The 27,655-nt window shown below is 39.1% G+C and overlaps 1 protein-coding gene across 1 annotated transcript in view; it reads left to right on the top strand.

Annotated features, from left to right (window-relative positions):
- Positions 1-22,497: 22,497 nt before the first annotated feature.
- LOC119518772 (double homeobox protein B-like) overlaps positions 22,498-27,655 on the top strand; it is a 63,769-nt gene continuing 58,611 nt past the window's right edge. The window contains exon 1 of the mRNA XM_037816129.1: positions 22,498-23,074. The gene's annotated coding sequence lies outside the window, so the exon portion shown is untranslated. The remainder of the gene's footprint in view (positions 23,075-27,655) is intronic.

Raw genomic sequence — 27,655 nt, 5'->3', positions numbered from 1 at the left:
CAATCTGTCCCCACAAGACTGCATCAAAGAACACGGCTTTTCTGGGGAACATAATACATACAAACCGGCACAACATATTTGGAAAATCCAGAGAAATCCATGACAAAGCTATTGAACTAATAAACAAATTCAGCAAGGTGGTGGGATACAAGATTAATGCGCAAAAGTCAGTAATGTGCCCATACACTAGAAATGACCTAACTGAAGAGACACTCAAGAAAAAAATTTCCATTCACAGTAGCAACTAAAAAAACAAAAACAAAAAAATCAAGCACCTAGAAGAAACCAAGGATGTAAAAGGTCTCTACTCAGAAATTTACAAAACATTACCAAAGAAATTAAAGAGGACCTAAATAGGTAGAAAGATATTTTGTATTCATGGATAGGAAGGCTAAAGTCATTAAGATGTCAATTCTACCCAAACTGATCTACAGATTCAACGCAATTCCAATCAAAATTCCAACAACCTACTTGGCAACCTTGGAGAAGCAAGTTATTAAATTTATGTGGAAGGGAAAGGGGCCTCAAATTGCCAAAAGCATTCTAAAAAAGAAGAACAAAGTGGGAGGACTTACACTTCCTGATTTTAAAGCCTATTATAAAGCGACAGTGATCAAAACACCATGGTTCTGGCACAAAGATAGAGATATTGATCAATGGAATCAAATTGAGAGCTTGGAAATAGATCCCTAGATCTATAGTCAACTGATTTTTTATAAGGCACCCAAATTCACTGACCTGGGACAGAAAAGTATCTTCAGTAAATGGGACTGAGAGAACTGGATATCCATACCCAAAAGAATGAAAGTGGACCCCTACCTCACACCCTATTCACACCCTATATAAAAATTAACTCAAAGTGGACCAAAGACCTAAATACAAGAGACAGCACCATACAACTCATAGAAAATAATGTAGGGAAACATCTTTAAGACCTGGTATTAGGAGGTAACTTCTTAGACCTTACCCTCAAAGGACTTTGTGAAGAAGGTGAAGAAGCAGCCAACTGAATGGGAGAAAATATTTGGAAACCATATATCTGATAAGAGATTGATATCCAGCATATATAAAGAAATCCTACAGCTCAAAAACAATAGTACAAACAGCCAAATTATAAAATGGGCAAAAGATATGCAAAGACATTTTTCCAAAGAGGAACTACAAAAGGCTAGAAAATACATGGAAAAATGTTCATCTTCTCTAGCTATTAGAGAAATGCAAATCAAAAACACAATCAGATAGTAGCCTTTATAAGAATGGCTGCCACCAAAAAAAAAAAAAAACAAAAAAAAAAACCAGTAAACTACAAATGCTGGAGAGGCTGTGGAGAAATCAGGACTCTCATTCATTGCTGGTGGGAATGTATAATGATACAGCCACTGTGGAAGACAGTCTGGCAGTTCCTCAGAAAACTAGATATCGAGTTACCCTATGATCTAGCAATTTCACTTCTCATTATATATGAAGACGATATCAGATCTGATCTACAGATTCAACGCAATTCCAATCAAAATTCCAACAACCTACTTGGCAACCTTGGAGAAGCAAGTTATTAAATTTATGTGGAAGGGAAAGGGGCCTCAAATTGCCAAAAGCAATTCCAATCAAAATTCCAACAACCTACTTGGCAACCTTGGAGAAGCAACATTTGGACACCAATGTTCATAGCAACATTGTTCACAATTGCCAAGAGGTGGAAACAACACAAGTGTCCTTCAACAGATGAATGGATAAACAAAATGTGGTATATGCATATGATGGAATACTATGCAACAGAAAGAAGGAAAGAGGCCCTGAAACATATGACAACACAGGTGAACCGAGAAGACATAATGCGGAGTGAAATAAGTCAGACACAAAAGGAGAGATATTATATGGTATCACTAATATAAACTCCCTGAGCAATGTAAAATCAGTGTCTTATACTGTAGAATATAGGGGAATTAGAGATAGTCAGAAGCGAGTGAAGGGGGAATGATTACCTAATATGTACAGACATGTTAATGAAGGTGAACTTAAAGGTATGGGAATGGAGAGGTGATGATAGTACATTAGTGGGATTGTAAGTATCAGTGCCACACAGAAGGCAAACATGATTGAAATGGTTTCTTTAAAGGTATGTATCCCACAAGTGCTTGCACGATCTACTTCTAAGGTATAACCCTGGTACAAAGAGTTAACAGAGGAGGCGGGGCAAGATGGCAGACTGGTGAGCTGTATGTTTTAGTTACTCCTCCAGGAAAGTAGGTAAAAAGCCAGGAACTGCGTGGACTGGACACCACAGAGCAATTGTCTTTGGGCATACTTCATACAACACTCATGAAAACGTGGAACTGCTGAGATCAGCGAAATCTGTAAGTTTTTGCGGCCAGGGGACCCGCGCCCCTCCCTGCCAGGCTCAGTCCCGGGGGAGGAGGGGCTGTCAGCTCCAGGAAGGAGAAGGGAGAATTGCAGTGGCTGCTCTTATCGGAAACTCATTCTACTGATTCAAACTCCAACCATAGATAGACTGAGGCCAGACACCAGAGACTCTGAGAGCAGCCAGCCCAGCAGAGAGGAGACGGGCATAGAAGGAAAACAACACGAGAAGCTCCAAAGTAAAAGCAGAGGATTTTTGGAGTTCTGGTGAACACAGAAAGGGGAAGGGCGGAGATCAGGCCTTGAGGCGCATATGCAAATCCCGAAGCAAGGCTGATCTCTCTGCCCTGGGCACCTTTCCTTAATGGCCCTGGTTGCTTTGTCTATTAGCATTTCAATAACCCATTAGATCTCTGAGGAGGGCCGTTTTTTTTTTTTGTTTTTTTTTTGTTTTTTTTTTTTTTTAAATCCTTTTTGCTTTTTCTAAAACAATTACTCTAAGAAGCTCAATACAGAAAGCTTCAAAGAATTGAAATTTGGGCACGTCAAGTCAAGAGCAGAACTAAGAGAGCTCTGAGACAAAAGGCAATAATCCAGTGGCTGAGAAAATTCACTAAACAACACAACTTCCCAAGAAAAGGGGGGTGTCCACTCACAGCCACCATCCTGGTGGACAGGAAACACTCCTGCCCATCGCCAGCCCCATAGCCCAGAGCTGCCCCAGACAACCCAGTGTGACGGAAGTGCTTCAAATAACAGGCACACACCACAAAACTGGGCGTGGACATTAGCCTTCCCTGCAACCTCAGCTGAATGTCCCAGAGCTGGGAAGGGGGAGCAGTGTGAATTAACAGAGCCCCATTCAGCCATCATTTGAGCAGACTGGGAGCCTCCCAACACAGCCCAGCAGCCCAGAACTGCCCTGGGGGGACGGCACTCACCTGTGACATAGCACAGTCATCCCTCAACAGAGGACCCGGGGTGCACAGCCTGGAAGAGGGGCCCACTTGCAAGTCTCAGGAGCCATACGCCAATACCAAAGACTTGTGGGTCAGTGGCAGAGACAAACTGTGGCAGGACTGAACTGAAGGATTAGACTATTGCAGTAGCTTTAAAACTCTAGGATCATCAGGGAGATTTGATTGTTAGGGCCACCCCCCCTCCCCGACTGCCCAGAAACACGCCCCACATACAGGGCAGGCAACACCAACTACACACGCAAGCTTGGGACACCAATTGGGCCCCACAAGACTCACTCCCCCACTCACCAAAAAGGCTAAGCAGGGGAGATCTGGCTTGTGGAGAACAGGTGGCTCGTGGACGCCACCTGCTGGTTAGTTAGAGAAAGTGTACTCCACGAAGCTGTAGATCTGATAAATTAGAGATAAGGACTTCAACTGGTCTACAAACCCTAAAAGAACCCTATCAAGGTCAGCAAATGCCACGAGGCCAAAAACAACAGAAAATTATAAAGCATATGAAAAAACCAGACGATATGGATAACCCAAGCCCAAGCACCCAAATCAAAAGACCAGAAGAGACACACCTAGAGCAGCTACTCAAAGAACTAAAGATGAACAATGAGACCCTAGTACGGGATATGAAGGAAATCAAGAAGACCCTAGAAGAGCATAAAGAAGACATTGCAAGACTAAATAAAAAAATGGATGATCTTATGGAAATTAAAGAAACTGTTGACCAAATTAAAAAGATTCTGGACACTCATAGTACAAGACTAGAGGAAGTTGAACAACGAATCAGTGACCTGGAAGATGACAGAATGGAAAATGAAAGCATAAAAGAAAGAATGGGGAAAAAAATTGAAAAACTCGAAATGGACCTCAGGGATATGATAGATAATATGAAACGTCCAAATATAAGACTCATTGGTGTCCCAGAAGGGGAAGAAAAGGGTAAAGGTCTAGGAAGAGTATTCAAAGAAATTGTTGGGGAAAACTTCCCAAATCTTCTAAACAACATAAATACACAAATCATAAATGCTCAGCGAACTCCAAATAGAATAAATCCAAAAAAACCCACTCCGAGACATATACTGATCACACTGTCAAACATAGAAGAGAAGGAGCAAGTTCTGAAAGCAGCAAGAGAAAAGCAATTCACCACATACAAAGGAAACAGCATAAGACTAAGTAGTGACTACTCAGCAGCCACCATGGAGGCGAGAAGGCAGTGGCACGATATATTTAAAATTCTGAGAGAGAGGAATTTCCAGCCAAGAATACTTTATCCAGCAAAGCTCTCCTTCAAATTTGAGGGAGAGCTTAAATTTTTCACAGACAAAGAAATGCTGAGAGAATTTGCTAACAAGAGACCTGCCCTACTGGAGATACTAAAGGGAGCCCTACAGACAGAGAAACAAAGACAGGACAGAGAGACTTGGAGAAAGGTTCAGTACTAAAGAGATTCGGTATGGGTACAATAAAGGATATTAATAGAGAGAGGGAAAAATATGGCAAACATAATCCAAAGGATAAGATGGCTGATTCAAGAAATGCCTTCACGGTTTTAACGTTGAATGTAAATGGATTAAACTCCCCAATTAAAAGATATAGATTCGCAGAATGGATCAAAAAAAATGAACCATCAATATGTTGCATACAAGAGACTCATCTTAGACACAGGGACACAAAGAAATTGAAAGTGAAAGGATGGAAAAAAATATTTCATGCAAGCTACAGCCAAAAGAAAGCAGGTGTAGCAATATTAATCTCAGATAAAATAGACTTCAAATGCAGGGATGTTTTGAGAGACAAAGAAGGCCACTACATACTAATAAAAGGGGCAATTCAGCAAGAAGAATTAACAATCGTAAATGTCTATGCACCCAATCAAGGTGCCACAAAATACATGAGAGAAACATTGGCAAAACTAAAGGAAGCAATTGATGTTTCCACAATAATTGTGGGAGACTTCAACACATCACTCTCTCCTATAGATAGATCAACCAGACAGAAGACCAATAAGGAAATTGAAAACCTAAACAATCTGATAAATGAATTAGATTTAACAGACATCTACAGGACATTACATCCCAAATCACCAGGATACACATACTTTTCTAGTGCTCACGGAACTTTCTCCAGAATAGATCATATGCTGGGACATAAAACAAGCCTCAATAAATTTAAAAAGATTGAAATTATTCAAAGCACATTCTCTGACCACAATGGAATACAATTAGAAGTCAATAACCATCAGAGACTTAGAAAATTCACAAATACCTGGAGGTTAAACAACACACTCCTAAACAATCAGTGGGTTAAAGAAGAAATAGCAAGAGAAATTGCTAAATATATAGAGACGAATGAAAATGAGAACACAACATACCAAAACCTATGGGATGCAGCAAAAGCAGTGCTAAGGGGGAAATTTATAGCACTAAACGCATATATTAAAAAGGAAGAAAGAGCCAAAATCAAAGAACTAATGGATCAACTGAAGAAGCTAGAAAATGAACACCAAACCAATCCTAAACCAAGTACAAGAAAAGAAATAACAAGGATTAAAGCAGAAATAAATGACAGAGAGAACAAAAAAACAATAGAAAGGATAAATATCACCAAAAGTTGGTTCTTTGAGAAGATCAACAAGATTGACAAGCCCCTAGCTAGACTGACAAAATAAAAAAGAGAGAAAACCCATATAAACAAAATAATGAATGAAAAAGGTGACATAACTGCAGATCCTGAAGAAATTAAAAAAATTATAAGAGGATATTATGAACAACTGTATGGCAACAAACTGGATAATGTAGAAGAAATGGACAATTTCCTGGAAACATATGAACAACCTAGACTGACCAGAGAAGAAATAGAAGACCTCAACCAACCCATCACAAGCAAAGAGATCCAATCAGTCATCAAAAATCTTCCCACAAATAAATGCCCAGGGCCAGATGGCTTCACAGGGGAATTCTACCAAACTTTCCAGAAAGAACTGACACCAATCTTACTCAAACTCTTTCAAAACATTGAAAAAAATGGAACACTACCTAACTCATTTTATGAAGCTAACATCAATCTAATACCAAAACCAGGCAAAGATGCTACAAAAAAGGAAAACTACCGGCCAATCTCCCTAATGAATATAGATGCAAAAATCCTCAACAAAATACTTGCAAATCGAATCCAAAGACACATTAAAAAAATCATACACCATGACCAAGTGGGGTTCATTCCAGGCATGCAAGGATGGTTCAACATAAGAAAAACAATCAATGTATTACAACACATTAAAAACTCGAAAGGGAAAAATCAATTGATCATCTCAATAGATGCTGAAAAAGCATTTGACAAAATCCAACATCCGTTTTTGATAAAAACACTTCAAAAGGTAGGAATTGAAGGAAACTTCCTCAACATGATAAAGAGCATATATGAAAAACCCACAGCCAGCATAGTACTCAATGGTGAGAGACTGAAAGCCTTCCCTCTAAGATCAGGAACAAGACAAGGATGCCCGCTGTCACCACTGTTATTCAACATTGTGCTGGAAGTGCTAGCCAGGGCAATCCGGCAAGACAAAGAAATAAAAGGCATCCAAATTGGAAAAGAAGAAGTAAAACTGTCACTGTTTGCAGATGATATGATCTTATATCTAGAAAACCCTGAGAAATCAACGATACACCTACTAGAGCTAATAAACAAATTTAGCAAAGTAGCGGGATACAAGATTAATGCACATAAGTCAGTAATGTTTCTATATGCTAGAAATGAACAAACTGAAGAGACACTCAAGAAAAAGATACCATTTTCAATAGCAACTAAAAAAATCAAGTACCTAGGAATCAACTTAACCAAAGATGTAAAAGACCTATACAAAGAAAACTACATAACTCTACTAAAAGAAATAGAAGGGGACCTTAAAAGATGGAAAAATATTCCATGTTCATGGATAGGAAGGCTAAATGTCATTAAGATGTCAATTCTACCCAAACTCATCTACAGATTCAATGCAATCCCAATCAAAATTCCAACAACCTACTTTGCAGACTTGGAAAAGCTAGTTATCAAATTTATTTGGAAAGGGAAGATGCCTCGAATTGCTAAAGACACTCTAAAAAAGAAAAACGAAGTGGGAGGACTTACACTCCCTGACTTTGAAGCTTATTATAAAGCCACAGTTGCCAAAACAGCATGGTACTGGCACAAAGATAGACATATAGATCAATGGAATCGAATTGAGAATTCAGAGATAGACCCTCAGATCTATGGCCAACTGATCTTTGATAAGGCCCCCAAAGTCACCGAACTGAGCCATAATGGTCTTTTCAACAAATGGGGCTGGGAGAGTTGGATATCCATATCCAAAAGAATGAAAGAGGACCCCTACCTCACCCCCTACACAAAAATTAACTCAAAATGGACCAAAGATCTCAATATAAAAGAAAGTACCATAAAACTCCTAGAAGATAATGTAGGAAAACATCTTCAAGACCTTGTATTAGGAGGCCACTTCCTAGACTTTACACCCAAAGCACAAGCAACAAAAGAGAAAATAGATAAATGGGAACTCCTCAAGCTTAGAAGTTTCTGCACCTCAAAGGAATTTCTCAAAAAGGTAAAGAGGCAGCCAACTCAATGGGAAAAAATTTTTGGAAACCATGTATCTGACAAAAGACTGATATCTTGCATATACAAAGAAATCCTACAACTGAATGACAATAGTACAGACAGCCCAATTATAAAATGGGCAAAAGATATGAAAAGACAGTTCTCTGAAGAGGAAATACAAATGGCCAAGAAACACATGAAAAAATGTTCAGCTTCACTAGCTATTAGAGAGATGCAAATTAAGACCACAATGAGATACCATCTAACACCGGTTAGAATGGCTGCCATTAAACAAACAGGAAACTACAAATGCTGGAGGGGATGTGGAGAAATTGGAACTCTTATTCATTGTTGGTGGGACTGTATAATGGTTCAGCCACTCTGGAAGTCAGTCTGGCAGTTCCTTAGAAAACTAGATATAGAGCTACCATTCGATCCAGCGATTGCACTCCTCGGTATATACCCGGAAGATCGGAAAGCAGTGACACGAACAGATATCTGCACGCCAATGTTCATAGCAGCATTATTCACAATTGCCAAGAGATGGAAACAACCCAAATGTCCTTCAACAGATGAGTGGATAAATAAAATGTGGTATATACACACGATGGAATACTACGCGGCAGTAAGAAGGAACGATCTGGTGAAACATATGACAACATGGATGAACCTTGAAGACATAATGCTGAGCGAAATAAGCCAGGCACAAAAAGAGAAATATTATATGCTACCACTAATGTGAACTTTGAAAAATGTAAAACAAATGGTTTATAATGTAGAATGTAGGGGAACTAGCAGTAGAGAGCAATTAAGGAAGGGGGAACAATAATCCAAGAAGAACAGATAAGCTATTTAACGTTCTGGGGATGCCCAGAAATGACTATGGTCTGTTAATTTCTGATGGTTGTAGTAGGAACAAGTTCACTGAAATGTTGCTATATTATGTAACTTTCTTGGGGTAAAGTAGGAACATGTTGGAAGTTAAGCAGTTATCTTAGGTTAGTTGTCTTTTTCTTACTCCCTTGCTATGGTCTCTTTGAAATGCTCTTTTATTGTATGTTTGTTTTCTTTTTAACTTTTTTTTTCATACAGGTGATTTGAAAAAAGAAGGGAAAGTTAAAAAAAAAAAAAAAAAAAGAAAAGAAAAAAGACAAACAAGGGAAAAAAAAAAAAAAAAAAGATGTAGTGCCCCCTTGAGGAGCCTGTGGAGAATGCAGGGGTATTCGCCTACCCCACCTCCATGGTTGCTAACATGACCACAGACATAGGGGACTGGTGGTTTGATGGGTTGAGCCCTCTACCATAAGTTTTACCCTTGGGAAGACGGTTGCTGCAAAGGAGAGGCTAGGCCTCCCTGTATTTGTGCCTAAGAGTCTCCTCCTGAATGCCTCTTTGTTGCTCAGATGTGGCCCTCTCTCTCTGGCTAAGCCAACTTGAAAGGTGAAATCACTGCCCTCCCCCCTACGTGGGATCAGACACCCAGGGAAGTGAATCTCCCTGGCAACGTGGAATATGACTCCCAGGGAGGAATGTAGACCTGGCACCGTGGGACGGAGAACATCTTCTTGACCAAAAGGGGGATGTGAAAGGAAATGAAATAAGCTTCAGTGGCAGAGAGATTCCAAAAGGAGCCGAGAGGTCACTCTGGTGGGCACTCTTATGCACACTTTAGACAACCCTTTTTAGGTTCTAAAGAATTGGGGTAGCTGGTGGTGGATACCTGAAACTATCAAACTACAACCCAGAACCCATGAATCTCGAAGACAGTTGTATAAAAATGTAGCTTATGAGGGGTGACAATGGGATTGGGAAAGCCATAAGGACCAAACACCACTTTGTCTAGTTTATGGATGGATGTGTAGAAAAGTAGGGGAAGGAAACAAACAGACAAAGGTACCCAGTGTTCTTTTTTACTTCAATTGCTCTTTTTCACTCTAATTATTATTCTTGTTATTTTTGTGTGTGTGCTAATGAAGGTGTCAGGGATTGATTTAGGTGATGAATGTACAAATATGTAATGGTACTGTAAACAATCGAAAGTACAATTTGTTTTGTATGACTGCGTGGTATGTGAATATATCTCAATAAAATGATGATTAAAAAAAAAAAAAAAAGAGTTAACAGAGTGCTACATGAGAAAAACTACATATGGCATATTACTGATTATATTTAATAGGAATATCTTACGAGTACCACACTAATACTAGGGACAAATAGGGGCTGATAAGAGCTTTGGGGTGTTTTGGGTTATGATAAATGTTTAAAATTTGAGAGTGATGATGACTGTACCACTAAGTGAAGATAATGTGAGATACCGATTGTTTATCTTGGACAGAATATATGTTATGTGAAATTAGGAACCCCTTACTTAATAAGTCAAGCCCATGATCTTGAGGCTTGCTGTAGTGAAACTTATGGCTATAAAGGGGAGGCTAAGCCTACCTATAATTGCACCTAGAAGTTACCTCCAGGGAACCTCTTCTGTTGCTTAGATGTGGTCTCTCTCTCTAAGTCCAACTCTGCAAATAAATTCATTACCTTCCCCCCTACATGGGACATGACTCCCAGGGGAGTGAATCTCCCTGGTGATGTGGGATACAACTCCCAGGAATGAGCCTGGCCCTGGAATCAAGGGATTGAAAAATGCCTTCTTGACAAAAAGGGGGAAAAGAAAGGAAACAAAAGAAGGTTATAGAGGCTAAGAGATTTCAAATAGAGGCAAGAGGCTATCCTGGAGGCTACTCTTATACAACCTCCAGCCAGATACTCCAAATGCCCACAGTATGCAAGCCCTAACCAACAATAGTCCCGAAAATACCAAAGAATACCTAGTTCCCTATCTGAGACTCTATACAAGTTTCACTCACTAAGTTTACTTTTCAGAAACTTAAATCCCTAGAGTGTTCCCTTGCCAGATAAGTTCCAAAACTCAGAGGCAACAGTCTCTCCAAGAATATTAACTAAGTGCATCATCCTTCCCCATAATGCCAACACTCCTTTTCAATATGAAAAAGTTAGGCTGGTCACTGCCCAGATATCCCTGAAAATTGAGACAGTGATCAAACAAGAGAGAGGGGTAGCAACTGACAAGAGAGAATTTTAAAAAGGATTACGAATCCTGAATCTTTATATAAGCAATTTTTTTTTAGTTTGTAGGATACTAGAATAGCTAGAAGGAAATCACTGACATGGTGGAACTGTAACATACAACATGCTTCAAAATTTGCTCTATAGCTACTTGTTAAAATATACTTTGAAAATTATCACATTTCTTATTGTGAAATATGCTATATTTCATGCTTCATATTTCATATACGTGTAATACTTCATATATGTTATATGTTCACAATAAGGAAATAACTGAAACTGTGGAAATGTAGCTCATAACATTCTTTAAAATTTGCCCTATAACTACTTCTTAAATTTTACTTTGAAAGCTATCACTTTTCCATATATATGTTATATTTCACAATTTAAAAATGTAAAAGAAAATACACCCATACAAGAAAGATTTATTCCTGCCATGGGATGTTTCCTACCTTGATTTACCAGAATTCCAAGGCTGTTTCCACACTCTGTCCATCATTTCTCTGTCCCTGTATTCTTCTGGAATTCTATAATTTTACGTTACCCTCATTTGGAGTTGTAGGACATATTTTGAGATTCAGTGCACCTGCCCCAGAAGCCTCCACATACTCCACAACCATTCTCTCCTTAAAGAATTCCCCTGTTGTTAATTCCTGTGATCCACATGAAAATCACCTGCACTGGCACAGATGTTCTTTCCTGGATCTAGAGTTTAATCTAATAATCACACACACACACACACACACACACACACACACACACACACAAAGAGTTCATGATACACCCAGCAAGCAACTGTAGATGAGGTGACACTCTGGCTGAAAAGCTTTGGGCTCTAGAATCTGCCCTCTAATTTCAACAATGATCACAAACAAGCTCTCTTGACTAGAATGACTTTTTCTACACTTCACTGATGTGTGTTTAAGATTACATGGCTTATGCAAATGTATAGAAATATTATCATAGGTTTATCAACACAAATAAGAGATTTCAAGAGATTTAACATATACTAAAGTACTATGCCCATAACCGGGATAGAATAAAGTACTCAATGGCAGAGATTCTGTCCCTCAAACCAAGGACATTTATCAATATCTATGGATTTTTTCGACTGTAACAAACTGGGGAGGGAAGGTGGTCAGGGGCTCTGCTTGTTATCTACTTAAGAGAGCAAGGAAAATGCCCTACCTTACACGGAACAGTCTCTCACAAGCTGCCAAGGTGTTGGAAGCCAAAAAGAAAGTATTCTCAAAATAGGTATTAACTTTCATATTTTTGCACTTTTTTGCTGCCAGTGATTCAGAATGGATGATAACCCGGTTTGGAAAGTATTCCTTTTGCAGGAATGTGACTTGCAGTGCAAGGCTTTTGCCACCCCATACCTTTGCCCTACAACACAAAGTAGCCCAAGTGTTATAACACTACCTCAGCAGGCAAAATTACTTAATAGGGAGGAACTATTTGGTGACACACACACAGAACTTACTTGAAATCTTGGTTCTGGGGTGCCTGTTGTTTGGTTAACCAGTTCTTCTCTGTTAGCAATATCAGGGATTTGGTTCCTCTCAAAGGCTTGACCTAGGTTACCTGTTTGAGATCTCATGATGGGTGTCTGGGGTCTTCTGGCTTCTTTTGGTAGGTATTCCAAAGGAAAAACACAGGAATAAAAGGGAGATTTCAGGCCTGTTTTCACATTCAAACTCAAAACACAAATTTGTGAACATATGGTTGAATACATGTACTCCTTCAGAATCCTCCAGAAGTGACAGAAAAGAAGGCTTCAGGCTTAGCAGCAGGAAGACAACTGCAAGTGGTTCTAGAACTCAATATTCTTTGTGGAAAATTTTTGGAAACATATAGACTCATTTCCACTCTCAGTGGAACCCACTGAGGAGCTGTATTTGGACTGGTAGTTTCTTTTTTTATTTTTTTTTTGCTTATGTTTTGAATTTAAGGTGACTCTTCTGTAAACAGCACACAGTTGAGTCATGCTTTTTTTCCATTTTGCTAATCTCTACCTTTTACTACACAGATTAACCAATTTATATTAAAAGGAACTACTGATAATGTAAGTTACCAGGATATAGAATGAGGCTAAAGATTGGGGAGTGGTTGCTTATTTTGAGCAGAATGTTCAACGAGGGTGAACTTAAATGTTTGGAAATGGACAGGGGTGATGGGAGCATGTTGTGAGAATAACTAACAGTGCTTATAGGTGTGTGAAGGTGGTGGAAAGGGTAAGCTCAGAGTCATGCATGTCACCAGAAGGGAAGTTGGAGGTTAAAAGATGGGAATGTACATAAAACAGTGAATCTTGTGGTGGGCAATGTCCATGATTAATTATACAAATATTAGAAATCTCTCTCACAAACTAGAACAAATGGATGACACTATAACTAGAAGTTAATAATAGAGAGGCACATAGGGAAAAAATATATACCTATTGCAAACTATATACTACAGTTAGTATTATTTTAACATTCTTTAATCAACAGTAACAAATGTACTATACCAAAACTATGAATCAATAATGGAGGGGGGGCGTGGTTAGGGGTATGGGAGGATCTGAGTTTCCCTTTTTTTGCCTTTATTTCTTTTCTGGATTAATGAAAATGTTCTAAAAATTGAAAAAAAAAATTGTGTTGATGAATGCACAGCTTTATGACGGTACCATGGGCAACTGATTGTATAGCTTGGATCTTTGCATAGTTGTATGTATGTGAACAATCTCAATAAAAAAATATATATATAAAAAAAAAGAGAAAAAAGTAACTACTGATAATACAGGATTTCCTTCCGCCATTTCGCCACTTAGTCTTTTTACACCTTTTCTGACCCTCAATTCTTCTGTTAGTGCCTACTTTCATATTTATTTAATTTTTTATATTATACCATATTGAGTCTCTTCTCATTTTTTATGGATATATTTTTCATTTTTTCTTTGTGGTTTCCCTGAGGTTAAAATTTAACATCCTAAGTATATAACAATCATTATTTCATTTGATAACAACTTAAATTCAATAGCATATATCCACTATTTCTATCCTTCTAACAGTCTTTGATGAAAAGTTTATTTTATCTGATATTAGTAGAGTTCCCTAACTCACCTTTGGTTACTATTTGCATAGTGTATTTTTTCATTCATTTGCTTTCAACCTACCAGTGTTTTTAAAGTTAAAATGACTGTCTTATAAACAACACATAGTTGAGTCATGCTTTTTATCCATTCTGGGAACCTCTGCCCTTTGACGGGAAAGTTTCATTTCTTTCTATATACATATTTTTCAGATTTTTTTTTTTTTTTTTGCATTATGACGGGGCTTAAATTGAACATCCTAAATCTATAAAAATTATGTTTGAATTGATACCAACTTTACTTCAATAGCATACACACACTGTTCCCATAACTCTTGGACCCCCCACATTGTTACTGTACATTACAATTTATGTCTTTGTACACTGAATTTCAAAATCATGGATTTAGCATTACCTTTTATGAATTTGCATTTTGGAACCTGTAAGACATAAAAAGTAGATTTACACATGAACTGGTAGGTTCTTACCTTGAATGCAAGGCTGAGGGTTGCCCTGTTCTTGGTTTCGATCTTTTCCCAAAGAACATTCAAACCCCAGTCTTCTCTGTTTCATTCTGCAGTTTTTTGTTTTTGTTTTTGTTTTTGTTTTTGTTTTTGTTTTTGTTTTTCCATTTTTATTGAGATTGTTCAGATACCATACAATTATCCAAAGATCCAAAGTGTACAATCACTTGCCTCTGGGTACCGTCACAGAGCTGTGCATTCATCACCACACTTAATTTTTGTTCAATTTTTAGAAACTTTTCATTACTCCAGACAAGAAATAAAGTGAAAGATGAAAAAAGAAAAAAAGAAAAGGAAACTCTAATCCTCCCCTATCCCTAACCAACCCCCCTCAATTGTTGACTCGTAGTATTGGTGTAGTACATTTGTTACTGTTTATGAAAAAATGTTGAAATACTACTAACTGTAGTATATAGTTTGCAAAAGGTATATATTTCTTCCCTATATGCCCCTCTATTATTAACTTCTAATTGTATCATCATACATTTGTTCTGGTTCATGGAAGCAATTTCTAGTATTTGTACAGTTGATCATGGACATGGCCCTTCATAGGATTCAGTTTTATACAGTCCTATCTTTTGACCTCCAACTTTCCTTGTGGCGACATATATGACTCTGAGCTTCCCCTTTCCAACTCATCCACACACCATTTGGCACTGTTAGTTACTCTCACATCTTGCTACCAACACCCCTGTTCATTTCCAAACATTTAACTTCGTCCTAATTGAACATTCTGCTCATACTAAGCAACCACTCCCCATTCTTAAGCCTCAGCCTATATCTTGGTACCTCATATTTCATGCCTATGAGTTTACATATTACAATTAGTTCCTATCAGTGAGACCCTGCAATAATTGTCCTTATGTGTCTGGCTTATTTCACTCAGTATATTGCTCTCAAGGTTTTGTCATCAACCCATTTTTTTTTAATATGGTTTTTTTCACTCACCATACATTCCATCCCAAGTAAATAATCAATGGTTCTGGGCATGGTCATACATTTATGTGTTCACCACCTTCACCACTATCTGTATAAGAGCATCTACATTTCTTCCACAAGGCAGGAGGGAGAGTCAAAGAAGGTAGAGAGGCAAAAGAAAGAGGGAAAAAAAAATGACAGCTAGGAAGCAGCAAAAGGAAAAATAACCTTAAATCAAAGTAGAATAAAGAATCAGACAATACCACCAATGTCAAGTGTCTAACATGCCTCCCCAATCCCCACCTCTTATCTGCATTCACCTTGGTATATCACCTTTGTTACATTAAAGGAAGCATAATACAATGATTCTATTAGTTACAGTCTCTAGCTTATGCTGATTGCATTCCTCCCCCAATGCCTCCCCATTTTTAATACCTTGCAAGGCTGACATTTGCTTGTTCTCCCTCATAAAAGAACATATTTGTACATTTTATCACAATTGTTGAATACTTTAGATTTCACCAAGTTACACAGTCCCAGTCTTTATCTTTCCTCTTTTCTTGTGGTGTCTCACATGCTCCCCACCTTCCTCTCTCAACCGTATTCACAGTTATCTTTGTTCAGTGTACTTACACTGTTGTGCTACCATCTCCCAAAATTGTGTTCCAAACCACGCACTCCTGTCTTCTATCACCCTGTAGTGCTCCCTTTAGTATTTCCTGTAGGGCGGGTGTCTTGTTCACAAAGTCTCTCGTCTGTTTGTCAGAAAATATTTTGAGCTCTCCCTCATATTTGAAGGACAGCTTTGCTGGATATAGGATTCTTGGTTGGTGGTTTTTCTCTTTCAGTATCTTAAATATATCACACCACTTCCTTCTTGCCTCCATGGTTTCTGCTGAGAGATCCACACATAGTCTTATTAAGCTTCCTTTGTATGTAATGGATCGCTTTTCTCTTGCTGCTTTCAGGATTCTCTCTTTGTCTTTGACATTTGATAATCTGATTATTAAGTGTCTTGGCGTAGGCCTATTCAGATCTCTTCTGTTTGGAGTACGCTGCGCTTCTTGGATCTGTAATTTTATGTCTTTCATAAGAGATGGGAAATTTTCATTAATTATTTCCTCTATTATTGCTTCTTCCCCTTTTCCCTTCTCTTCTCCTTCTGGGACACCAATGATACATACATTATTGTACTTTGTTTCATCCTTGAGTTCCCAGAGATGTTGCTCATATTTTTTCATTCTTTTCTCCATCTCCTCCTTTGCGTGTAGGCTTTCAGGTGTTTTGTTCCCCAGTTCCTGAGTGTTTTCTTCTGCCTCTTGAGATCTGCTGTTGTATGTTTTTATTGTGTCTTTCATCTCTTGTGTTGTGCCTTTCATTTCCATAGATTCTACTACTTGTTTTTTTGAACTTTCGATTTCTGCCTTATATATGCCCAGTATTTCCTTTACAGCCTCTATCTCTTTTGCAGTATCTTCTCTAAACTTTTTGAATTGATTTAGCATTAGTTGTTTAAATTCCTGTATCTCAGTTGAAGTGTACGTTTGTTCCTTTGGACCATAACTTTGTTTTTCTTAGTGTAGGTTGTAATTTTCTGTTGTCTAGGCATGGTTTCCTTGGTTATCCAAATCAGGTTTTCCCAGACCAGAACAGGCTCAAGTCCCAGAGGGAAGAAATATTCAGTATCTGGTTTCCCTGCGGGTGTGTCTTAGAAAATTGCTCCACCCTGTGATGCCTCAGGTCACTGTGCTTTTCTGCCCAGCAGGTGATACCTGTTAGCCTATAATTCTTGACTGGTGTGAAGAGGTATGGCCATGTTCTCCCAGGCTCTGGGGTCTGGTTCTGAATGGAAAGGGCCCCACCCCTTTCCTCCTAGAGAAGACAGAGCCCCCAGGTGGAGGTCATTAGCATTTCAATGGTATCTCTCTCTCTGCTTATGCTGTCTCCACCCTTCCCAGAGTCACAGCCCTGGAAACTGAAAATGACTGGGGCTTTCTCCACTGAGCCGAAAAAGAAACAGATAGTCCCCTTCAGACCCAGTCCAAGGCGACCCTCTGGCTCTCCAAGGTCAGTCGTCACCCAAAGCCTCTGTCTGTTTTTTGGAGATTCGTACCTGTAGTGAGCAGCTCACACTCGCTACTTAAAACCCCAGTTGGAGCTCAGCTGAGCTATATTCACTTGCTGGGAGAGAGCTTCTCTCTGGCACCACGAGGCTTTGCAGCTCAGGCTATGGGGGAGGGGGCCTCACAACTTGGATCTGCAGGTTTTACTAACAGATTTTATGCTGTGTTCTCGGGCATTCCTCCCAATTCAGGTTGGTGTATGATGAGTGGATGGTCTTGTCTGTCCCCTCCCCCCCCCCCGCAGTTATTCTGGATTATTTACTAGTTGTTTCTGGTTTTTTGTAGTTGATCCAGGGGGACTACTTAGCTTCCAGTCCTCTCTATGCCGCCATCTTGCCCCTCCCTCCCATTCTGTAGTTTTTAAACCAAGTCTAAGTGGGAAAAGACAATGGGAAAGTCAAGTAACTCAGACTGTATCATTCCACACATCAATCCAATGAAGCAAAAATGACTGGACATCTGTCCTCAGGAAAGAATCCATAAGAGAAGGGCAATGTATTATCCTTGGAATGATGTTATATCTCAAAGAAATAGCATGCTATTAAGTTTAACACAGGACCTGCACTCAACTAAAATTAACATTTCTTTTGTAATCATCCTCAAGGCACCCAAATAAATATCCCTGATTTATGAGACACTGTGAGGTCTCCCAAAGGAAATATTTCTCACTTCTAGCAGACATACAATATCTGAACATCATTTGTTGGCCCACAGTATCTCTTCATAGAAAATACCATTTCATAATACACAATGCATATGGAATGGACTTAGAAAAGAATTCCTCTAAATTAGGTAGCAGAACTGGCAACAGTAAACTGAATTGCAAGGTACCTTCTAATTATTTCTGAGGGTGTTATTTGGATAATCTAACAATTCGTGGTAAGACTTATAATCTTAATGTCAACAGTATCTGTTGAGACACTCTTACATCCCAAGCATTGCATTAAAAAGTCATGTGTGTATTCTCAATCAATTAATCAAAATATTTTCACATAAGATGTCTTAAACACAGGTGAAAACCTGAAACAAATGAATAAATAAGTGAACAACTTCTTCCTACATTGTTTCCTGGATATGCCTTCCTCACATCAATTCAAACGGGCCCACTGCATGTCAGGGAGCCAGTCATCAAGTTTTCCCAAGGGATACATTTTTATCACTGAGTTTCGAGTAAATCTTGATGGAATGAATGCATGAAGAGAGAAGAAAAATTTCTAAGCTCCCCAGCAAACCCTCAGAGTGATGGCTTTATAACGAATGGCACATTGGAAACCACAGATTTGATGCAAAGCCTGAAATCATTATTTTTCTCAGAAAACATTTTTACCTGATCTTCATCAGTTTAAATACCCTTTAACCAGACATAATTGTATTCTTTACAGCTATCTCTTGGAAACTGAAGAAATTCATCTTAGTTTCATTTTTATGTCAAAAATTGTATTCAAAATAATTCATTATAAGGATTTTACTTCAATCACTCTTGTGAATGAGTCATATTTGAGATATTAAACTAGGAAAAAAAAACTAGCCTGAGAATTGGTCATTTACATGAATACTTACTCCCAAGTTCTGAACTAATTATTCCACATAATGTATTCCAGTGCCAATGATACTATAACATCTGAGTGATCCAATTTCCTATACTGTCTCAATTTCAAAATATGATTTCATTATCTCCTGTCAGGAAAGCCTGACCAGGACATTCTCCTTCCCCCATCAGTGAATATGCACAACCAATATTTCCACCATTGGCAAAAGACATAAATAGATATTGTTCTGATTTCATGCTGAACATTCTATGATGTATCATTTTAGGAAAATGTGTAGGATAAGAGAATTCTTTTAAGAGTGCTTGGCCCAGCTTCTCCCTTGCCCTTAACTCTAACATAATTAATAGAAACCCAAGGCCCGCCTGAATGTTTACGCCAGAATGCCAATTTCTTCGGCAAGCTATTCCCGGGCAGCTGTGTCAGGGTAAGGGTCTTTCTGAAACCATGCTTGGAGGGTAGCCACTTGACTCGTCTTGTAATTAAGTCTGCGTCTCCGGTCCTGTCCTGTCTTTCTGAGGGTGTTATTTGGATAATCTAACAATTCATGGTAAGACTTATAATCTTAATGTCAAGAGTACTGTGCCTGATGAAAAGGAGAAGAGGATGAAGGAAACGTTTATGGATAAAAACCTGGCATAAGCACAGTTTACATTTATTCCCAGGTGAAAGCATGTAGATCCAAGTATTACTATATATTTTTACTTCAGGGATAGTGCTAAACATGTGCTATATGTTTAGCACATATAGGTCTAAGTACATATATAAAAAATGATAATCAATGAACTAAGTTTCCAAAGCAAGAATTTACAGAAAATCCTCAAAATTATACACAAAAAAGAAACAATAGATACTAGGAAAATTAATGAAAAATTTGAAAAAAGGTAAAACTCATGAAAAAAGTTAAATAAAATAAACAAGTGTTTGTACATGCAATAATCATAATTTAATAAAAAATAAATATAAAATATTAGTTATTCCACAAATAAAGTATTGGTTATTCCATAAAGACTAAGGGCCAACTTAGCAGCTCTCAAAGACACAGGACTTATGAAGACCCAGGGTGACCCAACCATTTTTAAATACCTTCCTATTTAATCCATTTATTAAATATTTGATACCTTTAGAAGTCCATGTGAAGTAATATAAAATATTCATTATTTAATTTTTTTTCTCCCTTGAAAGTGCCAACTTTAACACTTTAGGTAGAGGACTCAGGTATACTGATCATGGCTGCCATCTTCAATCTGAAATTTAAGGATCCAGTTGCAAAACACGCCTCAATCCCCTGAAACAATTTATCACCGAAAACATGCCAGCCCCAACAATCTAGCACTCTAATCATATCTGTGACATAAACTGTTAGAAACACTGCAAAATAAACTAGGCATTTGGCATTTTAAAGAACAGAGCACAGAAGCTCATGAAAACTTACCACTTGAAATGCTGTTCAGATCCATCCTGGGAAGAGTCACCCGGATTCCACAAAGACTAGGGGCCAACTGAGCAGCTCCCAAAGACACAGGACTCAGGAAGACCCAGTGTGGTCCACCCATTTCTTAAATACCTCTCTAATTAATTCTCCTCATCAAATATTTAACACCTTTAGAGACAAGGTGAAGTAATTAGACTAAGGGGAAGTTTACCATTAACTGGATTTAGATTCAGATTAAGATCACCTAGGTAATTTGGCTTATCAGAACACCTTTCCAAACTTGGCTTTCAATCTGTGCTCTCTGGTTTACACACATATAAACCTTTTTATCGATTATGTTCAAGTACTCTTGGTTCTTAAATATTTTGGCTTAGCCATATTGTTTATAAAATATTATATGGAGCCTTGCCTCATTTGTCTACTTCATGTTTTCCTCAGTTCTTCCTGAAACATATTTTGTTCCATCAGTGTCATGGTAAAGTTTACCTGTCAATTTGACTAGACTATGCTACCCAGTTTGCTAATAGAACACTAATCCAGGTGCTGTTTGAAGGGGTTTTCTAGAAGTGATTAAATGCTAAAATCTGTTGATTTTAAGTAAAAGATATTATCCTTGATAATCTGGGTGGGCCTGATCCAGCAGAATGCCTTAAGAGCAAGTTGAGGCTTCCCTGGAGGAAAAGAAACCACACCTGTGAATAGGAGCTTCCTCTGATGCCTGAGAGTTTCAGTCTGTCATTCCAGAGGCCCCACCCTACAGATTTCATTCTTGCCTAGACAATCTCAAAATTACCAAAGCAAATTCAGCTTGCTATCATCCAATTAAGGAATGGAAGAGTATGTCTGGAATACAAGAAATCACCTACAGGGTCTCTTAATATTCTCATGTCCTGTGGTTAATACCAGTAGAAAACAACAAAAATCCAACTTAGCAGTGTTAACAAATTGTAGAGGGGACATGCAGATAACAGAATATTCTTCTTGGGCCTTCTTCTTGTGGGTACCTGAGAAACTTGAGTTGTCCTCCCTTATTCTTGAGGAAATGAAGAGCAGATTTGGGACTACCATTTCAACCACGTTTGTGATGGGCTTACAGGGGCATGAAGAGTATGACGATCTAGGCTCCAGATAAAGTGCTTGTAAGTTGACAGAAGTATCTGTGAAATTCCTGGACGATTCCTTCTGAGCACATCTTCTTACCAGGTAATAACACACCAAGTGGTTTAATTGTTCATTCACCTAAAAACCCAGCATACAGCCTTCAGTCACCCGGACCCCACCTGTGAGCTGGCATCTGGCCGCCAGTGATCACACGGGGAGATTCAGAGGCCTTTAAGGGATCCCTGAGGTGAAGCCCGGCACCAGGCCAGCCACCTGACAAGGTCGGGCTCTTTCTGACCTTGGTTCTCAGCTGGGGCTGGTTCGGGAGCAACACACATCGTGAGGGTATCGCGAGGCCCCAAGAGAACGCTTCAAGCATGTAAGGCCTTTCTTTGAGGCCAGGCACTAATTCCGGAGACTTCGAGCCACCAATAAAGCCCACAGGCCTTTGGCCTGGCACTGATCCTGACTCCTGGGGCCAAGCACCAAGTCCCAGAGGACCCGACTCTCCCGCCAGGAACAGTGCCCGGCCTTTCCCTCCTGAGCCTAAAAAATATGACCTATGACGCTAACGACTATGTTCCTAGTTTTCCCTGAGGGGGCTAAATCCCGCTTTTGGCTCCAGACACTCCTTCCCCACTTGGCTCAGCGCCTATCCTGAGGTGCCGCTGTCCGACGCGACGGGGACCGGAAGTGCCTGCGGGACGCACCCCCTCGACAGCGAAGCTTCCGGTCCCCGGCTCGCGGGCGCTTGTGGTCTCAGAGCCCTTCACCTCCTGGTGGAGCGCTCACGGCGGTCGCGTTGGATGCGGACGGCGCTGGGGAGGAGCCGGGTCGATCCGTCGCCGCATACCGGACTCGGTGCTCACCGCGCGCTGCCGGCCAGGCCTCCGCCAGCACCGCCTGGATGCGTCTCCTGGAAGTCTGAGTCCGGGAGCGGCGGGGATGGCTCGTGCAGCCGCCGGAGGCTCCCGGGAGCACGCAGATGCCTTTTCGCAGGGGCCCTCCAGGGATAGGGGCAGCAGTTGCCAGACGCCTGGACCCCAGCCTCAACCCATCAAGGACGCTAGTCTCAACACGGTGCGGCAAGTCTTACTGACTCGTCTGCAGTCCCCGATGTGTGGGATCTGCGCAGTAACAACAATAAATGGATCCTCCTGAGGAATTACTGAGCACCCAGCTTTTTCTTGTTTCCACCAAGAATCCAGTCGTAAAAGTAGGCTGTTTAATATATATATCCTTGGTGGATCTTCCAAAGAGCCATCATTCGGTAGTGTGCGAAGGAACATAGCATAAATAACTGCTGGATGAGGCCCGAGTTAGAGTTTAAAATGTAAGTAATTTTTTCTATATCCCTGAGACGCGAATCCGCACATTTTCACTTGAAAGCAGCTGTGTCCACCACATAGAAATTAAGATATATTTTTTTCTTCATATGCCTGGTTGTCCAGAAATTGAGCTGTAAAAATTCTGAAATCTGCTTTTGATATCATAAGTGTCTTAAAATTGATAATTCAGATTTAATAGCAGTAATCTCTTAAAGTTCCATATTTCTTTACATGCTGCAGAGGTCATCTGTTAACATTTAGTAATTACTAACATCTTTCCTTGTTATTCTTCACCTTAAGTAAAAATAAAGAGCTAGAGAAGAAAATTGGGAAATATGAAGAAGTTGTGCTCTCCTAGAGGAGAAAAAACAACCTCTCATATCCTAAAACTGTATGGGCAAAAGTTGTTTTAGGAGGATATGTTGTAATCCCATGAGGAATTTTTTTCTAGAAGAGTCACGCTACTGTGAGCAAGTGAGACTGCCTCACATAGTCAACTTGGCACCTAAAATTTGTCAAATGAATTTGCCCCCAAAATACATAAATGCCCACACACTCCTTCACATCCGATGTATACAGTGTCATTCTGCTTTTGCGCATGGTTAAACCATGTATATTCAGAGTAAGAGCCAAAAGTGTTTCTTCTGAATTGAAGTACTTTTTCAGTGCCATGAATGTTTCATGCAAAATGCTTTCCATCATGGAAATTTCTATTTTATAGCAGTTTCACTTCCTCTTTGGAATCTTCTCATATATGCATGCCATGGGGTAGCTGCAGATTGAACAGGATAAAGACACACTCCATCACTATTGATTCCACAGTCATTAAAATAAAAAGAAGAGATATTGTAAACAAATTTATACCAGTTAAGTTGACAGTTTAAAAAAAAAAAGGCATCCAGATTGGAGAGGAAGAAGTAAAAATGTCTTATTTTCACATGGCTTGATCATTTATGTATAAAATCCTATGGAAGACACAAAAAAGCTAATAGAACTAATCGGTGAGTTTAGCAAGGTTAGATGATATAAAATCAATATTAAAAAGTCAATTGTATTTCTACTACAGCAAAAGCAATCAGAAAATAAAATTTTAAAAGACATACAGTATCATCACACATTTAAAATATTTAGGGATACATTGACAAATGTGCAAGACCTATATACAATAATGCAAAACATTGCTGAGAGAAGTTAAGAAAACTTAAATAAAAATAATGATATACCTTGACCATGGATCATAAAACTCAATGTTTTTAAGGTATCAGTTCTCCCCAATTGATGTATCGATTCTATGCAATCTCAATAAAAATCCTGGCAGGCATTTTTAAAAATTTGACAGTGATTCTAAAATTTATATAGAATTATTAAGGATACAGAACAGTGGTTCTTATCCCAGGGGTAATATTACTCCCCAGGTGTGCCGGTTTGAATGTATTATGTCCCCCAGAAAAAGCCATATTCTTTGATGTAGTCTTGTGGGGAAGACGTTTTGGTGCTGATTAGATTTCCTTGGAATTTGCCCCACCCAGCTCTGGGTGATGACTCTGATGAGATATTCCCATGGAGACATGGCCCCACCCATTGAGGGTGGGTCTTAATCAGTGGAGCCATATAAATGAGCTGACTCAAAGAGAAGGAACTTAGTGCAGCTGTGAGTGACGTTTTTGAAGAGGAGCAAGCTTGCTAGAGAGGAACGTCCCAGGAGAACCATTTTGCAACCAGAACTTTGGAGCAGACGCCAGCCACATGCCTTCCCAGATAACAGAGGTTTTCCGGATGCCATTGGCCATCCTCCAGTGAAGGTACCCGATTAGTGATGTGTTACCTTGGACACTTTATGGCCTTAAGACTGTAACTGTGTAGCCAAATAAATCCCCTTTTTATAAAAGCCAATCCATCTCTGGTGTTTTGCACTCTGCACCATTAGCAAACTAGAACACCAGGAGAGAGTTAGCAACATCTAGAGATACTTAGATTGTTATGATTGGGAGATACAATACTGCCATCTAGTTCTTAGAGGCCTGGGATGCTGCTAAATATCCTAAAATGTAAAGAACAGCTTCCCTCACTGCAAGAAAAACTTCGCCCGTTCAAAATAGTAGTAGTACTCAGTTTGAAAAACATTTACATAAAATATCCAAACAAACTTGAAAAAGAAGAACAAAGTTGGAGGTCTGAACTACCTGATTTCAAGACTTATTTTAAGGCTACTATGACCAAGACAGTGTGCGATGGGTGTAAAGGTGGGAAAATAGATCAACAGAAGAGAATAGTGAATACAGAAATAGACCTATGCATATAAGGGCAATTGATTTTTCAACCAAGGTATGAAAGCAAGTTGATAGGGAAAGGATAATCTTTTCAACAAATAATGCTGGAACTGTAGAACATTCATATATATAAAGATAAAACTCATCGTCACACCATATATGAAAATCAACTCAAATTAGATCATAGACTAAATTTAGGAGATGGATCTATTAATGTCCTAGGAAAAATGAAAGAGAAAATCTTAGTGACTGAATTGATTGTGTACCCCAGTTTGGGCAGGTTCTTGGTCTGCATTCTGCTGGGTATGGACCCATTGTAAATAGAATCACTTGAAGATGTTACTTCAGTTAAGGTGTGGCCCCGCTGAATCAGGTTGGGCCTTAATTGGGATTACTGCAATCCTTTATAAGCAGTGTGAAAGTCGGATACATATAGAAGCCATGGGGTCCAGCCAGAAGCTGGAAGTCAAGGGAACTCAGAAGAGAAAGGAGAGGACATTGCCATGTGAGTTGCCATATGACGGAAAAGCCAAGGAACCCCAAAGATTGCCAGCCAACCAAAAGATACTGATTCTATGCTCAGGAATGATGATGGTTTGTAAATTTTCTTGGGTATGGTAGGAAAATGATGGAAGCAATGTAGTTATTTTAGATTATTTGTTTTTCTTATTCCTTTGGTTATAGTTTATTAATTTTCTTTGGGTATGGTAGGAACATGTTGGAAAAAAAGTAGTTATTTTAGGTTGTTTTTCTTAATCCTTTGTTTTGTTTGAAATCTTGCATTTTTTGATTGTTTGTTTTAATTTTTCAATAAATAAAGTTAAAAATTAAAAAAAAAAAGATACTGATTCTAGAAGGAAGCAGACCTTCTGGCCTCTGAAACGGTGGGCCAATAAATTCCTGTTGTTAAACCAGTCCTTTATGGTATTTGTTTTAGAAGCTAGGAAACTAAAATAGTGAATTTAGGTTTTAAAAAACTTTCTTAAATATGACTGTGCAACATATAAAAGAAAAAATCAATACACTGACTTATTCCATATAAAAACTTGGCTCTTCAGCAATGTTAAGAAAAAGGCAAAACAGACAAGGAAAAAATCTTTTCAAAACATTTACATATAAAACATTTAAACTATTGAATATCAGATATCTTTATGTTTCCAACACAATTGAAACAGTTTTATTAAATATGTTTATCGTCTATTGTTTACACTCATGTTGCTACTCTAAAGAACAACATCACAGATTCCTAGCATGAATCATTCCTTGTTCACCCCCTCTGAACTACAGACATTGCTTGAGAATTAGATCTTTGCTTTAGGGATTAAAAAAAAATAAGAATTGGGGCACAGTATCTTGAAAGAGGATTCTCAAGTGACTTGTTGGAATTAGAAGCATAGCCAATACAAGAAAACAGCACCAGTTATGCTGTCACTAGGAAAAAAGGAGGGATGGAAAAGCGGGAAGTGTGATTATGAGCAGCTGTTTCTGGTGACAGGTATCACTGTGAAACTTAATTTCACCCTCAGGGCTAAGTGGCTCCTTTAAGAAGAGCCCAAATAACGGGGATGGGAGGGTAGGGAACGTGACACTATGAGTTTAAAAAGTATAAAAAATAATTATCTAAAACAGATTAGATATAAATGCTCTAAAACTCATTAAATAAGCTAAAAATGTACTGTTAGTGGCTATTTGAACTACATTTATTTTTAAACAAGTTTCATATAAAACATTTTAAACTGGAATATGTAAAGAACTCTTACAACTCAATAATAAGACAGGCAACCCAGTTTATAAATGGGCAAATAATTTGAAATGGGTATTTTGATTTTTGAAATACATACTTCAAATTGCTAGAAAAGGTCCCCAGTGGATCATTGTATGTCCAGAGTCAGGACTGTCGAGTGAGGGTGAATCCTGGTGCTGGAGGGGACGTTCCCACCACCTGAGGACCCTGAAAATCCCCCCATCCTTTGTGCACAGACTACACGTGGGCATCCCCTCCTGCAACCAGTGGAGTCCTCTAATGCAATGGAGAGTGGAGTCCCTGTTTCCAACCCTGGCTCACTTTGCTCATCTTTGGAATGGATGACTATGTGAGTCAGGCTCCTGGCTGACCACAGTAAGGATGTGGGGCACTGAGGGGTTCAGGTGCTGTGCCTTCTTTGCGGGGCCATCGACCATTGCTCAGTCTTAGAGCATGGAATACAATACCACATGGAGTTCTGCTTCACCTGCTTGGACGTGGATCAGTCCTGCCGGATGACCAGGTCAGGGGCCTGGTTTAAGTATTGTGACAAGCCCCTGGCCCTGAGGCAA

This window comes from Choloepus didactylus, chromosome 22 (genome assembly GCF_015220235.1).
Source record: "Choloepus didactylus isolate mChoDid1 chromosome 22, mChoDid1.pri, whole genome shotgun sequence".
NCBI classification, from domain to species: Eukaryota; Metazoa; Chordata; class Mammalia; order Pilosa; family Megalonychidae; genus Choloepus; species Choloepus didactylus.
The sequence above is the reverse complement of the archived record's forward strand: the minus strand, read 5'-3'. Positions and strand labels throughout refer to the sequence as shown.